This window comes from Rhincodon typus, chromosome 37 (assembly GCF_021869965.1).
Source record: "Rhincodon typus isolate 14 chromosome 37, sRhiTyp1.1, whole genome shotgun sequence".
In the NCBI taxonomy this organism is placed as follows: domain Eukaryota; kingdom Metazoa; phylum Chordata; class Chondrichthyes; order Orectolobiformes; family Rhincodontidae; genus Rhincodon; species Rhincodon typus.
In genome coordinates this window covers 9,274,112-9,291,673 of record NC_063368.1, presented here as the reverse complement: position 1 = coordinate 9,291,673, position 17,562 = coordinate 9,274,112, and positions in this window count along the sequence as shown.

The window sequence follows — 17,562 nt, the reverse complement described above, 5'->3', positions numbered from 1 at the left end:
GGTCTAGGCCCGAAACGTCAGCCTTACTGCTCCTATGATGCTGCTTGTCCTGCTGTGTTCATCCAGCTCTGCACCTTGTTGTCTTAGAGTTAATGGTAGTAATCTTTACCTTAGTTTGGGGCATTTCAAGACCAGGGGGATCTTTTTTAAAGTGAGAGGAGAGAGATTTAAAAAAGGCCTGAGGGCAAATCTTTTTCACAGAGAGTGGTTCGCGTGTGGAATGAACTTCCTGAGGAAGTGTTGGATGTGGGTACAGTTACAATGTTTGAAAGACATTTAGATAAGTACGTGAGGTTTAGAGGGATATAGGCCAGGAGCCGGCAGGTGGGACTAGTTTAGTTTGGGATTACTTTCGGCATGGACTGGTTGGATCAAAGGGTCTGTTTCCGTGCTGTATGATTTACGGTATCTTGAGAGAAAGAAATTTGCCTCATCTGTTAGCATCAACCATTTATTTGAAAGACATTCACTCTTCCCCGATCCTTTGCCTGGAAAAGTGATCGCTAATTTCCATCCTTGTCCTGAACTTCCATTTATGGTTCCTAATCCTAAACCCCTTCAACAGCAGAAAAGTTATAGCTCTTTATCTATTCCTTTCCAAATCCTAAAATTAAATTAACATTCAACCTTCTAATAAGTAACAGATGCGAGAGAACAAGTTTATGTCATTTTTTACATGAGATGGAGGGGTTGTCTCAATAAAGAAAAGCAGCTGGGCCTGTACTCAGTGAAGCTTAGAAGAATGAAGATGTTGAAATGTTTAAGATGCTGAGGGGCTTTGAGAAGGTTCATGTGGAGAGGATGGGTCCCGCTTGTGGGGGAATCTAGAACTAGGGGCACATGTTTCATCATATGGGGATTTCCCATTTAAGTCAGAAATGGGGAGGAATTGATCTTCTGGTTTTGGAATTTTCTCTAACACCGAACAGTGGAGCCGGGTCACTGATTATGTTCAAGGTTACTGGCCCAAGATGGTGGTGACGTACGGCTCCTGAGTTAGAGCTCGTCTCTCAGACTGCTTTTCTCTCTTCTTTACTCGCTTTTCTCTTTCTTTCTTTTTGAGTTTTTTATCCCCCTCGAGTCAGGGACTTTGGTAGTTGGCCACAAGGTGATCGGCGCACCCAGGGAGAACTCTGGCAGTTGGCAGCATCGCGGAAGCAGCTGGGGGCCCGGAGTGGCGCTGGAGTGGGGCTCTGGCAGGGTGTGGTGAGGTAGATGGTGAGCCCAAATGGCGGTCTGTGGAGAGGTCATAGCACTGAGGCACGGGGATTGAGAGATCCAGCCAACACGGGAGAGGGTTTGAGCCTGGCACGAGGGGAGAGAGAGAGATCGAGCCCAGTGCGGGGGGAGAGAGATCGAGCCCAGTGCAGGGAGAGAGAGAGATCAAGCCAAGTGCAGGGGGAGAGAGAGATTGGGCCCAGTGTATGGGGACAGAGAGATTGAGCCCAGTGTAGGGGGGTAGGGGAGATTGAGCCCAGTTCAGCGGGGAGGGTGTGGTGGGGAAATGGAGCCCAGTTTGGGGGAGAGCGATTGAGTGCAGTGCAGGAGGAGAGAGAGATTGATCCCAATGCATGGGAAGAGAGAGATCAAGCCCAGTGCAGGGAGAGAGAGACTGAGTCCAGTGCAGAGGGAGAGAGGTCAAGCCCAGTATGAGGGGGAGGGGTGGAGGGTCGGGGGGATGTAGATTGAGCATCTGTGGGGAAAGTCCAGCGTGGTGCAAGTGCAGACCCATGGCTGTAGAAGGCCTGTAATCTGGAACGCTTAACTTTACTTATTTACTATTTTATACTGAAAGGAACTGTAATGTTGAACTTCTAACTTATTTCTTTACTATTCTACCTTTTTAACCGAAGATTTTGTACCTTGGTACCTTGTACCTAAGATGGCGCTGGGAATGGTGACATTGCACACTTTTCACTGTACTCCTGTATCCCTGTACTTGTGTATATGTGACAATGCAACCTAATTCTAATTCTAAAGGACTGGCTGTTGAGCCAGATTAGAGCCAAGGATTGTAGGAAATGCCGGGAGAGTGGAGTCAGTTCAAGATTATGTCAACCACTGCCTCACTAAACAGGCTTAAGGTTTGACCTATTCCTTTATCTATCTTTTTGAGTTCCATCTTGTGTTCTTCTCATAGTGTCACTCTTGGAGGCCTGGTAAAATTTTGGCGTATTTCTGTTAGACTCTTGCATCATCTTCATTTTCCAGCAGCAGAGGGAAAGGCGACAGCGAGGACCAGGGGGCTGCCGGGAATATATTTGGGCAGCGGCTAAACGTATAGTGTCTCCCACCCGCCCTCCTCCTCTAACCAAAAAAAAACTCTGTGGTGTGTTGGGAAGGTAAGGTTTTTATACTTTTTCTATTTCTTCTGTATTGTGTAATTGGTTAAAAAGTTTCTTTTTTTATTTATCTATTATATGGTTATTTGAAAGGACCATAGCAGAGAAGTATTAGAAAGTATTTAACTCATAAATTGATATAAAGTAATAAAGTAATTAACTAAGTAGAGATGGCTGGGCAGGTGATGTGCTGTAGCTGTATGATGTGGGAGCTGGCTGATCCCGTTGTGAACGGCAGTGACCACATCTGCAGCAAGTGTTGGTTGCTGGAAGAACTCCGCCTCAGAGTTGAAGATCTGGAATCTGAGCTTCAAACACTGCGGCACATCCGGGAGGGGGAGAGTTACCTGGACGCTTTGTTTCAGGAGGCAGTCATACCTGGTAGATTAAGTAATTCAAATTCAGTTAGTGATCAGGGACAACAGGGTGTGACTGCAAGTGAGACAGGTAGGGGGATCCTGAGTTCAGGAGTGGAGGAGCCTCAGCTTTCGACCTTATCCAACAGGTACGAGATACTTGCTCCCTGTGTGGATGAGGAAAAGGGCTGCGGGGAGGATGAGCCAGCTCACCACAGCACCATGGTGCAGAAGGCAATTCAAGAGGGGGGAGCAAAAAGACAAGTGGTAGTTATAGGGGATTCTATAGTTAGGGGGATAGATAGTATCCTTTGCAAACCAGATCTGGAGTCCCGCATGGTGTGTTGCCTGCCCGGTGTCAGGGTGCAGGACATCTCTGACCGGCTTGAAAGGATATTGGAGCGGGAGGGGGAGGATCCAGTTGTTGTGGTCCACGTTGGGACTAACAACATCGGCAAGGCTAGGATGGAGGACCTGTTTGGGGATTATCAAGCACTAGGAACGAAATTAAGGAACACGTCCTCAAGGGTCATAATCTCCGGATTACTGCCCGAGCCAAGTGCAAATTGGCTTAGGGATAAGAAAATTAGAGAAGTAAACACGTGGCTAAGGGAGTGGTGTGGGAAAGAGGGGTTCCATTTCATGGGGCATTGGCATCAGTTTTGGAACCGGAGGGATCTGTACCGATGGGACGGTCTCCACCTGAACTGATCTGGAACCAGTGTTCTAGCGAAAAGGATAAATAGGGTGGTCACTAGGATTTTAAACTAGTGAGTAGGGGGGAAGGGAAAGGGAAAACGACAGGGAGTATGATGGTAAATAAAAAGGTGAGCAGCAGGTTAGCATGTGTGCAGGAGGGTTTAAGTTCAAGGCAGACTATGAAAGAAGCAAAAAGGAAGGATAACTCAGGAAATATTATTAGAGATGGTGGAAATCATGAGGGTAAGAAAGCTAGCATAAAGGCACTTTACCTGAATGCTCGTAGCATTCGTAACAAGGTTGATGAGTTAACGGCACAAGTCATCGCGAATGAATATGATTTGGTAGCCATTACGGAGACATGGTTACAGGATGGTCACGACTGGGAGTTAAATATCCAAGGGTACCAGACTATTCGGAAGGACAGACAGGAAGGTAAGGGAGGTGGTGTAGCTCTGATATTCAAGGACGCCATCAGGACGGTGCTGAGAGATAATATAGGTTCTGTGGAGAATGAGGTTGAATCCATTTGGGTGGAAATTAGAAATTCTAAGAGGAAAAGTCACTGACAGGCGTAGTCTATAGGCCACCAAATAATAACATCACATTGGGGCAGGCAATAAACAAAGAAATAACTAATGCCTGTAAAAATGGTACGGCAATTATCATGGGGGATTTTAACCTACACGTAGATTGGTCGAACCAGCTCGGTCAGGGTAGCCTTGAGGAAGAGTTCATTGAGTGTATCCGTGATAGTTTTCTTGAGCAGTATGTAATGGAACCGACGAGGGAGCAAGCTATCCTAGATCTGGTCCTGTGTAATGAGACAGGAATAATTAATGACCTCATAGTTAGGGATCCTCTTGGAAGGAGTGATCACAGTATGGTTGAATTTAGAATACAAATGGAGAGTGTGAAGATAAAATCCAATACCAGGGTCCCGTGCTTGAACAAGGGGAACTACAACAGAATGAGGGAGGACTTGGCTAAAGTAAACTGGAAACAAAGATTTTATGGTGGGACAGCTGACGAGCAGTGGAGGACCTTCAAAGCAATCTTTCAAAGTGCTCAGCAAAAGTATATTCCAATGAAAAGGAAGGACTGTAAGAAAAGGGGTAATCTGCCATTGGTGTCTAAAGAAATAAGGGAGGCTATCAAATTGAAAGAGAAGGCATACAAAGTGGCCAAAAACAGCATGAAACTAGAAGATTGGGAAAACTTTAAAGGTCAACAGAAAGCCACAAAAAGAGCTATAAAGAAAAGTAAGATAGAACATGAGAAAAAACTAGCACAGAATATAAAGACAGATAGCAAAAGTTTCTATAAATATATAAAACGAAAAAGAGTGGCTAAAGTAAACATTGGCCCTTTAGAGGATGAGAAGGGGAATTTAGTTATGGGATGTGATGAAATGACCGAGGCATTGAACAGGTATTTTGTATCGGTCTTCACAGTGGAGGACACTAATAACATGCCAGTAATTGACAAAGAGACGAAGGTAGGTGAGGACCTGGAAACAATCATTATTACGGAAGGGGTAGTGTTGGACAAGCTAATGGAGCGAAGGATTGATAAGTCTCCTGGCCCTGATGGAATGCATCCCAGGGTACTAAAAGAGATGGCGGGAGAAATAGCAGGTGCGCTGGCGGTAATTTTCCAAAATTCGCTGGACTCTGGGGCAGTCCCAGCAGATTGGAAAACAGCAAATGTGACGCCACTGTTTAAAAAGGGAAGTAGACAAAAAATGGGGAATTATAGACCGGTTAGCTTAACCTCTGTAGTGGGGAAGATGCTTGAATCTATTATCAAGGAAGAAATAGCAAGGCATCTTGATAGAAATTGTCCCATTGGGCAGACGCAGCATGGGTTCATGAAGGGCAGGTCATGCTTGACAAATCTTTTGGAATTCTATGAAGACATTACGAGCGAGGTGGACAATGGGGACCCAGTGGATGTGGTGTACCTAGATTTCTAAAAGGCCTTCGACAAGGTGCCGCACAAGAGGCTACTGCATAAGATAAGGATGCATGGCATTAAGGGTAAAGTATTAGCATGGATAGAGGATTGGTTGACTAACAGGAAGCAAAGAGTGGGGATAAATGAGTGCTATTCTAGCTGGCAGTCAGTGACTAGTGGTGTGCCTCAGGGATCGGTGTTGGGACCTCAATTATTTACAATTTATATAGATGATTTGGAGTTGGGGACCACGTGTAGGGTGTCAAAGTTTGCAGATGACACTAAGATGAGTGGCAGAGCAAAGTGTGCAGAGGACTGTGAAACTTTGCAGAGGAACATAGATACATTGAGTGAGTGGGCAAAGGTCTGGCAGATGGAATACAATGTAAATAAATGTGAAGTCATACATTTTGGTAGGAGTAATAGTAAAAAGGATTATTACTTGAATGGGAAAAAGTTGCAGCATGCTGCTATGCAGAGGGACCTGGGTGTCCTTGTGCGTGAATCATAGAAGGTAGGTCTGCAGGTACAACAAGTAATTGGGAAGGCAAATGGAATTTTGTCCTTCATTGCTAAAGGGATTGAAATTAAAAGCAGAGAGGTTATGTTGCAGCTGTACAAGGTGCTGGTGAGGCCACACCTGGAGTACTGTGTGCAGTTTTGGTCTCCTTACTTGAGAAGGGATGTACTGGCACTGGAGGGGGTGCAAAGGAGGTTCACTAGGTTGATTCCGGAGTTGAGAGGATTGGCTTATGAGAGACTGAGTAGATTGGGATTATACTCATTGGAATTCAGAAGATTGAGGGGGGATCTTATAGAAACATATAAAATTATGAAGGGAATAGATAAGATAGAAGTAGAGAGGATGTTTCCACTGGCAGGTGAAGCTAGGACAAGAGGGCATAGCCTCAAGATTAGAGGGAGCAGATTTAGGACTGAATTTAGAAGGAATTTCTTCACCCAGAGAGTTGTTAATCTATGGAATTCCTTGCCCAGTGAAGTAGTTGACGCTACTTCAGTAAACGTTTATAAAGAAAAGGTAGATATATTTTTGAACATTAAAGGAATTAAGGGTTACGGTGAGAACGCGTGTAAGTGGATCTGAGTCCAAGAAAAGATCAGCCATGATCTTATTGAATGGTGGAGCAGGCTCGAAGGGCCAGACGGCCTACTCCTGCTCCTAATTCTTATGTCCTTATGTTCTCATGCCAGCCTCCAGCCTTGAGGATGTGGCTGATAGGACTTTAATGGTTGAAGCAACTTGCAAACATTTCAGGAGCAGTTGCTGATTTAGTAACTGACCTTGTTGTCCAGTTCGTTTCCCATCATTGCATGTGTCAAACTTACAGCATAGAAACAGACCATCAGGCCCAACCGATCAATGTAGTTTTTTTGTTCTCATCGAAGCATTCTTACCTGGGATGCAGTTACTGCTGGCTACATACAGCATTTGTTGCTTGCACCTAACTGTCCCTTGAGAAAGTGGTGGTGAGTCTATTCATTGAACCACTTCAATCCATCTAGTGACGGTATTGTTCGGGAGGGAGTTCCAGGATTCTGACCCAGTGACACTAAATCAGGATGGTGAGTGACTTGAAGGGCAACTTGCAAGTGATAGTGCTCCCGTGCGTCTGCTGCCCTTGGTCTTCCAGATGGGTAGGGGTTTGGGTGGTGCATTAAGGCACCTCGCAGATGGTACGCACTGGTACCACCCTGTGCTATTGGCAGAGGGTATAAGAAGAAACTCCTTAAGAGTCTCCTCCCAAGGCGGCATGGTGGCTCAGTGGTTAGAATTGCTGCCTCACAGCACCAGGGACCTGAGTTTGATTCCACCCTCGGGTGACTGTCTGTGTGGAGTTTGCATATTCTCCCTGCGTCTGCGTGGGTTTCCTCCGGGTGCTCCGGTTTCCTCCCACAGTCCAAAGATGTGCAGGGTAGGTGGATTGGCTGTGCTAAATTGCCCATAATGCCCAGAGATGTTTGGCTTAGACATGGGAAATACAGGGGTAGGGGAGTTGGGATGCTCTTTGGAGGGTTGGTGTGGACTTGTTGGGCCGAATGGCCTGTTTCCATAGTGTAGGGATTCTATTCTATGATCCCTCTTCATCCCATTCAGCAGGCCGCTTCCAGCTCATTCAAACCCCGCCCACACTGTGGTATTTATACTCAGTGATGTGCAGCTCAGTGACATCATCACAAGGTCACTCCAGGGTCCCAAAGAACTTACACAACCATTATCCCTAGCTTCCTTTTAAAGGCATACTATTCATCCCAGCTACTTTGTGCAGCAGCGATTTCTTCAATGACACAGCGCAATGGAACGGCAAATTGTTGAGCCAAGAGGACATGTCCTTGAGGCTTATCTTAAATTATTTCAGCACAGAAACATTTGGGAGATAAGAATGAATAGGCTGCTCCTGTATAACACATCTGGCCAGCGAAGTAGCACCCTGGATTACATACACACCTTCATGTAGATGAGTGCAGCCGGCTGAAATCGCTGTTTTCTCTTAATAATCCGTAAAAATAATTAAAGAGTCTGCTTGAAATTAAAGATGAAAATGCAGAGTTGACTGTGTCTTCATTTCAGATACTGACACAAAGCGTTTTGGTTTAAAATTCTAATTAATTTCCCACTTCGGTTTAGCATGAAATTAGTGTCAGCAGCCGAATCGAATTCTTCTTAATGAAGGAGAAGAGATTTCTGTTGCATGATCAATTTGGTATGGAAATCTGAGATAAGGCTTTCACAGTCCTGTGGCCTCCACTGCCTATAGGCTGTGAACTCCTTCAGTTCTGTCTTTCTGCGCACTCTCAATTTTAATCCCTTCAGTTTCCTGAGACTGCTATTGAGTTGTATAATCCCTACAGTGCGGAAAAAAGGCCATTCAGCCCATTGATTCTACACCAACCTTCTGAAGAGCATCCCACCCAGACCCAGACCCCTACCCTATCCCCATAGCCAATCCCCCTAAACTGTATATCTTTGGACTGTGGGAGGAAACTGGAGCACCTGGAGGAAACCCACATAGACACGGGGAGAATGTGCAAACTCCACACAGACAGTCGCCCGAGGGTGGAATTGAACCTGGTTCCCTGGTGCTGGGAGCCAGCAGTGCTAACCACTGAGTCACTATGCCACCCACTACCTCCAGATAGTCCCTCTTGAGAATTTCTCCCTCACTCTGTCTCCCCTCTTTGAAGAGATTCCTCCAAATTGACCTCCTTAATTGGGCCACGTGTGGAGAATAGCAATCGGTACTGCATTTTATTTGATCATTTGCTCCACTGTTTGGACTTTTGCAACTTTAAAGGTACTATATAAATGCAAGTTGCTATGTAAGATGGTGAGTGCAATGACTGGACTAATTTGTGAAGACAGCTCCTTCCTGTTTCTAAGCAATTGAACAGAGTTTGCTCATGTGGAGTTGAGTAAACACATTCTAGTCAATAGCTGAGCATATTTGACTAATTTTCGTTGTCACTTAACATTTAAAATCATAGTCATACAGCATGGAAACAGACCCTTCGGTCCAACCAGACCATGCCGACCATAATCCCAAACTAAACTAGTCCCACCTGTCTGTGCTTTGCCCAGATCCATCCAAAGATTTCCTATTCATGGACTTATCCAAATGTCTTTTAAACGCTGTAATTGTACCCACATCCACCACTTCCTGACAGTTCATTCCACACACAAACCACGCTCTATGTAAAAAAAAGTTGCTCCCCATGTCCTTTTGTAATCTTTCTCCTCTCACCTTAAAAATATGCCAGCAGTCTTAAAATCCCCCACCCTAGGGAAAAGACCTTTGTTATTCACCTTACCTACGTCCCTCATCATAGAATCCCTACAGTGTTCAAACAGGCCAATCGGCCCATTGAATCCACACTGACCCTCTGAAAAACATCCCAGACTAACCCTCCTCGCTATCCTATCCCTATAACCTTGCATTTCCCAACACTATTCCAACTAACCTGCACATCCCTAGACATTATGGGGCAATTTAGTTTGGCCAATCCACCCTAATCTGCACATCTTTGGATTATGGGAGGAAAGCCATACAGATATGGGGAGAATGTGCAAACTCCACACAGACAGTTGCCCAAAGGTGGAATTGAGCCTGGGATCTTGGCACTGTGAGGCAGCAGTGCTAACCACTGAGCCACCATACCTCATGATTTTATAAATAAAAATGACGCCACCCCTCAACCTCCCAAGCTCCAGTGAAAAAGTCCTAGTCTTTCTAGTTTATTTCTATATCTCAAACCCTCCATTTCCTGGCAATATCCTCGTAAATCTTTTCTGAACCCTCTCCAGTTTAACAGTATCCTTCCTGTAACAGGACGACCAGAACTGGACACAGTACTCCAGAAGATGCCTCACCAATGTCCTGTACAACCTCAGCATGATGTCCCAACTCCTATACTCAAAGGAGATATAGATAGGTGCACATTCTCAGTGCTTTCATAAAAACACAAGAGTTTTGGACAGGAGTAAGCTATTTGGTCCTTTGCAACCTACTCCATCATTCAATAAGATCATGACTGTTTGAATCTCCCCCTCCACATTACTCCTTCATCCCTGAAGAGAAGGAATGTGACCAGGACCAGGACTGCAGAGGACCCCCTAACATCATGGGTTCAAATCCCACCACCTGCAACACATGGAACTAAATTCAGTTCATAAAATTTGCAAATCAAAGCTGGTCTGATGAATGGTGGCCACGAAAAATCTTTGTTTGTCACAAGATCCCATCTCATTCCTTTAGGGAAGGGAACCTGCTATTGTTAGGTTCCAAGAGGAACCAGGAGGTTGAATCACTAAACAGTAGGTGGGAGGTTTATTAAAGAGATGTTTACTCGATAGGCAGCAAGGTTAGACTAAGCTGTTTCCTGCCCAATATAGTCACAATTCAGCATTATGCCACATGATCAGACTCTTAAAGTGACAGTCCGCCATACTTGTACAAATACAATACAATCATTCTCACCTGGTCTGTCCCACATTTGACACCAGATCCACAGCAATATGGTTGACCCTCAACCAACCTCTAAAATGGTCAAACAAGGCACTCAGTTGATGGGCAATTAGGGATGGGTAACAGATGCCAACCCTGCCAGTGACACACAGACTGTGAAACAACAAAATAAAAGTCACTACACACACAATAACCTATCAACCTCAGTGTAGAATATACTGAATGGCTGAATAGCTACAGCTGTCTGGGAGTAGAGAATTCCCCAGATTCGCATCTCTTTGAGTGAAGGAATTTGGCATCTCAGTCTTAATTCTTGTTCTAAGACTTGAACCACAGCGTTCAGATAACACCAGCACGAAATAATAAGCTTCTTCAGCATTTATCATTCTGGTTATTTATTTCTTCTTGGTAAACGTTAATTCTGATCTGTCTCTCTGCACCTTCTCTGCAGCTGTAACACCGTATTCTGCACTCGGGTCTGCTACCCTGACACACTTTGTATGGTATGGTCTGCCTGTAGAGCAAGAAAGACAACATTTTTTCACTGTATCTCAGTGCATGTGACAGCAATCAATCAATCAATTAATAAATGGGCAATGCTGGGCAAGGCGATATGTGTGACATGAACACTTATGGATGTGCTTTCTCTTTGAACTGTAGCAGTACATAATCTGTGAATGATAACGTATTACAGCTCATAAAAACATCATCAAACTCAGCATATGTCACACAGATAGATAGAGTCATAGAGATGTACAGCACGGAAACAGACCCTTTGGTCCAGCTCATCCACACCGATCAGATATCCTAAATAAATCTGGTCCCATTTGCCAGCATTTGGCCCAAATCCCTCTCACCCCTTCCTGTTCATGTACCCATCCAGACGCCTTTTCAATGTGGTCATGGTACCAGCCTCCACCACTTCCTCTGGCAGCTCATTCCATACACGCACCACCCTCTGTGTGAAAATATTGTCCCTTATGTCCATTTTATATCTTTCCCCTCTCATCTTAAACCTATGGCCTCTAGTTTTGGACTCCCCCACCCCAGGAAAAGAACTTGCCTATTTAGCCTATCCATGCCCCTCATGATTTTATAAACCTCTGTAAGGTCACCCCTCAGCCTCCGATGCTCCAGGGAAAATAGCTCCAGTCTATTCAGCCTCTCTCTATAGCTCAACATCCTCCTAAAACTTTTATGAACCCTTTCTAGTTTCACAACATCCTTCCTAAAGCAGGGAGACCAGAATTGCACGCAATACTCCAAAAGTGGCCTAACCAATGTCCTGTACAGCTACAACATGACCTCCCAACTCCTATACTCAATGCACTGCCCAATAAAGGCAAGCGTACCAAACACCTTCTTCTCTATCCTGTCTACCTGTGACTCCATTTTCAGAACTATGAACTTGCACTCCAAGGCCTCTTTGTTCAGCAACATTCCCCAGGACCTTACCATTAAGTGTATAAGTCCTGTCCTGATTTGCCTTTCCAAAATGCAACACCTCACATTTATCTAAATTAAACGCCATCTGCCCATTGGCCCATGTGGTCAAGATCCCATTGTACTCTGAGGTAGCCTTCTTCGCTGTCTATTACACCTCCAATTTTAGTGATGTCTGCAAACTCACTAACCATGCCTCTTATGTTCACATCGAAATCTTTTATATAAATGACAAAAAACAGTGGACCCAGCACTGAACTTTGTGGTACAAGCTGGTCACAAGCCTCCAGTCTGAAAAGCAAACCTCTACCACCCTCTGTCTTCTACCTTTGAGACAGTTCTGTATCTAGCTGGCCCGCTCTCTGTGTGTTCCATGTGATCTAACCAGTTTATCATGAGGAACCTTGTCGAACGTAACTGAACTCTATATAGATCACATCCACTGCTCTGCCCTCATCAATCCTCTTCATTACTTCTTCAAAAAACTCAATCACGTTAGTGAGACACAATTTCCCATGCACAAAGCCATGCTGGCTATCCCTAATCAGTCCTTGCCTTTCCAAGTACATGCAAATCCTATCCCTGAAAAAAGAAAATGGTTTTAACTAGTTCACCATCTACTATCCTAATAGAATGGTGATTAATTAGGGACTGGTGACTATTCAGAATAGTCAATCTCCTAACAACCAGTCTACAACTGAGTCAGATGTGATGTAAGGAATACCCCAGTGTCAAAGGCTAGCCCCATCCAAAGCACCCTGTTCCTCACAAGTTGATTCAATTCATCACACCTCACTGGATTTTATAATCACAAGTTGTGAATGTGTGACGCTGCTGTAACTTTAAGCGGTTGTTTTGTCCTGGTTTCTTTTAAGAGGGAGATTGAATGAGAGGTGCTGAGCTGGCCATTGAAGACTACTTGAGTAAACTGCTTGGGAGGCCTTGGGTGTTTTTTTAATGTAGCCTGAATAGGTGTGGCCAGTTCTCACAGATCAGGATTTCTGAAGAGCAGCAGAATCTATTGGGGTCTCAACAGAACTGGAAGCTTCAGTGAATGTCTCCTGGCTTCTACTCTCTTTGTATTTTCTCTTGATGTTTCTTTGCCTCCTGGATTGGAGAACTGCATGTGAGAATCTGTATCTGAATTTTTTGCCAAAGGGGGTTGTTTATGGGATGTTACTATATTGGAACATTTAATTAGTAATAGACACTGTATCCTTATTCTGTTAAACAGTTTTCCAAAAGAGTTAAGATATTCTAAATTCCTCTTTCTTTGGTTGTATTTTAACCACATTGTTTAAATAAATTGTGTTTTACTTAACATTTGAGTAGTTGGGCCAATCGCATCACATCTGGATTACAGCAATTCACATTTACCTTTAAAATAAGAAAAAGTTAGGGTATAGGCTACCTTCTTCAAGTATTTTGAGGGGGGTCTGGTCTGATCCATAACGCATGCTAATACCCATACATACAATGCCATGTGACAATGGGTTAACAATGTGATGATGTTATTACCAATCTCTGACATTACAGACAGTGAGCAGGAGTGAAAAGTAGAGACACACACAGACACACGTACATATACACACACACACACACACATACAGACACCATTTTAAGCATATCTCATTTAAGCATATCTCAAATTATATCACCAAGCTGGTGGTGAGCTGTTTTCTTGAACTGCTGCAGTACATACAATGCAGGATCACCCACAGTGCTATGAGGAAGGCAGCTTCAGGAGATCCACTAAGGCAACCTTAGAAGAGATGACTGAAAGCCTGGTCAAAGAGACAAGGTTTAAGATCATCTTAAAGCAAAAGAGAAAGAGGCTTTGGAAGGAATTCTGAAGCGTAGGACCTGACCAGCTGTAGAAGTAGCCTTCAATGATGAGTTTTTTTTTATTCATTCACAGGAGGAGGGCATCACTGGCCAGGCAGCATTTATTGCCCAGAGGGCAGTTAAGAGTCAACCACATTGCTGTGGGTCTGGAGTCACACGTAGGCCAGACCAGGTAAAGATGGCAGTTTCCTTCCCTAAAGGGCATTAGTGAACCAGATGTTTTTTACCCCCGACAATCAACAATGGATTTGTGATCATCATAAGACTCTTAATTCCAGATATTTATTGAATTTGAATTCCATCATCTGCCATGGTGCGATTTGAACCCAGGTCCCCAGAGCATTACGGTGGTCTCTGGGTTAGCAGGCCAGTGATATTACCCCTAGGCCATTGCCTCCCCTTCACAAAAATCCTAAGTGCCCAAGTGGCTAGAGGTGGAGCAGTCCCGAGGATTCCAGGGCTGAAGGAATCACCCAGGTTGATAGCGTTGTTAAGAAGGCGTACAGTATGTTAGGTTTTATTGGTAGAGGGATTGAGTTTCGGAGCCATGAGGTCATGTTGCAGCTGTACAAAACTCTGGTGCGGCCGCACTTGGAGTATTGCGTACAGTTCTGGTCACCGCATTATAGGAAGGATGTGGAAGCATTGGAAAGGGTGCAGAGGAGATTTACCAGGATGTTGCCTGGTATGGAGGGAAGGTCTTATGAGGAAAGGCTGAGGGTTTTGAAGCTGTTTTCGTTAGAGAGAAGAAGGTTAAGAGGTGACTTGATAGAGACATACAAGATGATCAGAGGATTAGATAGGGTGGACAGTGGGAGCCTTTTTCCTCGGATGGTGATGGCTAGCACGAGGGGACATAGCTTTAAATTGAGGGGTGATAGATATAGGACAGATGTCAGAGGTAGGTTCTTTACTCAGAGAGTAGTAAGGGCGTGGAATGCCCTGCCTGCAAAAATAGTAGACTCGCCCACTTTAAGGGCATTTAAATGGTCATTGGATAAACATATGGATGATAATGGAATAGTTTAGGTTAGATGGGCTTCAGATAGGTTTCACAGGTCAGCGCAACATCGAGGGCCGAAGGGCCTGTACTGCGCTGTAATGTTCTATGTTCTATGTTCTATGAAGAAGATCATGGACCTACATTATCCAGGCTGCACTTAATTATTGAGTAGTAGGGAATTGAGTAGTAAGGACAGCATGTTTGCTCAGTGGTTAGCTCTACTGCCTCACGGTGCCAGGGACCTGGGTTCGATTCCACCCTTGGGTGACTGTGTGGAGTTTGCACCTTCTCCCTGTGTCTGCGTGGGTTTCCTCTGGGTGCTCCAGTTTCCTCCCACAGTCCAAACACATGCAGGTTTGGGTCGATGGGCCATACTTTAAAATAAAATTTCCCTGTAGTGCGCAGATTAACCATAGTAAATCCCAGTACGGGGTTATGGGGTGGGTCTGGGTGGGAGGGTCAGCGCAGACCCGATGGGCTGAATGGTCTCTTTCAACTTAGATGTTTTCTGAATTCTACAGTTCCCCGGTATATGGAGAACTTATGGGCAGTGGATAATTACTGCTTGGCATAGCAACAACCTTTAGCTAGCTCTCCACCATTATTTGGCATGTCGTGCTCCACTGAATTATTTAAACATTTTCTGAGGACCCAGACTCCCACATTTCTCACTTATTGATTAGAAGTCAGAAGCTTCTGTTTAAGTCCAAGAAGACATTCCATGAGTTCTCACAGTCCTCATCAATTAGAAGTAACAACTCATTGCCTGCTCTAATGGAACAAGCCTGCTATATCCGCCGCAATGATTAACACCAGGTCATCATTACATGTTGGTCATTGTGTCTTATTGATAAGCCTTCTCAAAGGTCTGGTACCTGTTTCTCAGCTTGCCCTTTGACATACTGCTTGCTCTGCATGTTATTGGAGAAAAGAAACTGGGAGCGAACCGAAATAAAAGCAGTCACACAATGAATAGTGAATTGACTTTCCACATCCCACCTTTAAGAGATTAATCATGAGTGTTTGTAGACAGAACATGACAGACAAAGCTGCCTTAACATTTGCAAGAACTTCCTCACCTTGGTATGACAGTCCAACTTCACTGTCACTTTTGAGTCTCGCATGCAAGTAACATCTGTAACGGCTGTGTGTTTTCTTTGTTTTTGAGCTTGCTTTTGGGGCTGTACTCATTGGAATTTAGAAGACGAAAGGGGAGCTTACAGAAACATAGAAAATTATGAAGAGAATAGATAAGATAGAAGCAGGGAGGTTGTTTCCACTGGCGGGTGGAACCAGAGCTAGGGGGCATAGCCTCAAAATAAGGGGGAGCAGGTTTAGGGCTGAGTTGAGGAGGAACTTGTTCACTCAAAGGGTTGTGAATCTGTGGAATTCCCTGCCCAGTGAAGCAGTTGAGGCTACCTCGTTGAATGTTCTTAAGGCAAAGATAGATTTTTGAGCAGTAAAGGAACTAAGGATTATGGTGAGTGGGTGGGTAAGTGGAGCTGAGCCCATGAAAAGATCAGCCACGATCTTATTGAATGGCAAAGCAGGCTCCTACTCCTATTTCTTATGGTCTTTTGTTCTTATGTTCATTTTTTAAAAATAATGTGGACTAAAATGAGCAAAGAAGAGTTTAAAAACCAAGGGATTGCAAAGAACGTTGTATGTTTTGAAAGCAAGTAACTTGATAGACATTGTGAACACCTTGCACAGCTATGGTCTATTGCAGTGGTTGCAGATGAACTGGAGTTGAAGGGTTGTGTACAAATAGGCCTTCAGTTGCCAATAAGTAACAGATTGGCTTGTGGTTTAGTAACTAGTTACTAGTGACAAAGATCTTCTGCCTTCCAACAATTATGTTTTTGGTGTCAGAAAGGTAGCCAACTTAGGGCTGTGAACAAGATGGGGTAAAGCCTTTCAACTATGACAGGAACTCCTTTTGTTCTCTGCAGTAATGGTCACATTATGGTTAAAGAAAACCTTTCCTTCAGCAGTTGCTGTAAACTGTGGTTTCTGATTCATAAACCAGCCACCCAGTCGCTCTTGAAAACAAGTGGAAGCATCTGGAGAAGGATGACGGAGAAGTCTGGTCAACATACTCAACAGACTCTGTGACCAATGACCACTGAACCACTTTCTCAGCTTTCCTTCTGTCATTAAAACCCATTTTTTAATTCCTGTCTATGTCTGTATACCTGTGGTTATAAAGTGGAATTTATAAGGGGACTAGAATTTTAGCCATTAGAGTTGTATGTTGATGACTCATCATTGTTTACCTGTAGTTAGAGTCTATTCACTTGCAATAAATGGTAGTTTTTGTTAAGTACAGAAATCTGGACCAGCTGGATCTGGAAAGAAGGTCATTGGGACATAGGAACAGGAGTTGGTCATTCAGCCCTTAGAGCCTGTTCCACCATTCAATGTGATCATAGTTGACCTGTGACCGAACTCCATATACCTGCCTTTGGCCCATAGTGCTTAATACTTTTGCTTGACAAAAATTTATCGATCTCGTATTTAAAATTAACAACTGATCTAATATCCACTACAATTTGTGGAAGAGAGTTTCAAACCTATAACAGCATTCTTTTATTTTCAGTCGGGAGTGATTATTACATGATCGAAATATACATTCAGTTTGAGGGTGCGAAATACGGGTCTGAACTCCATAGAATCCATAGAATCCCTACAGTGTGGAAACAAGTCCTTCGGCCTAACAAGTCCATACTGACCCTCAGAGCATCCCACCCAGACCCATCCCACTATAACCCACCTAATCTACACATCCCTGAACTAAAGTCTCAAATTTAAATAAAGGCGATTACTTGCAGAAGTGTTTCCTAACATTTCTCTGGAACAATGTGGCCCTAATTCTCAGACTGTGCCCTTAGTTCGACAATCCCCAATCAATGGAAATAGTTTATCTTTACCTCCTC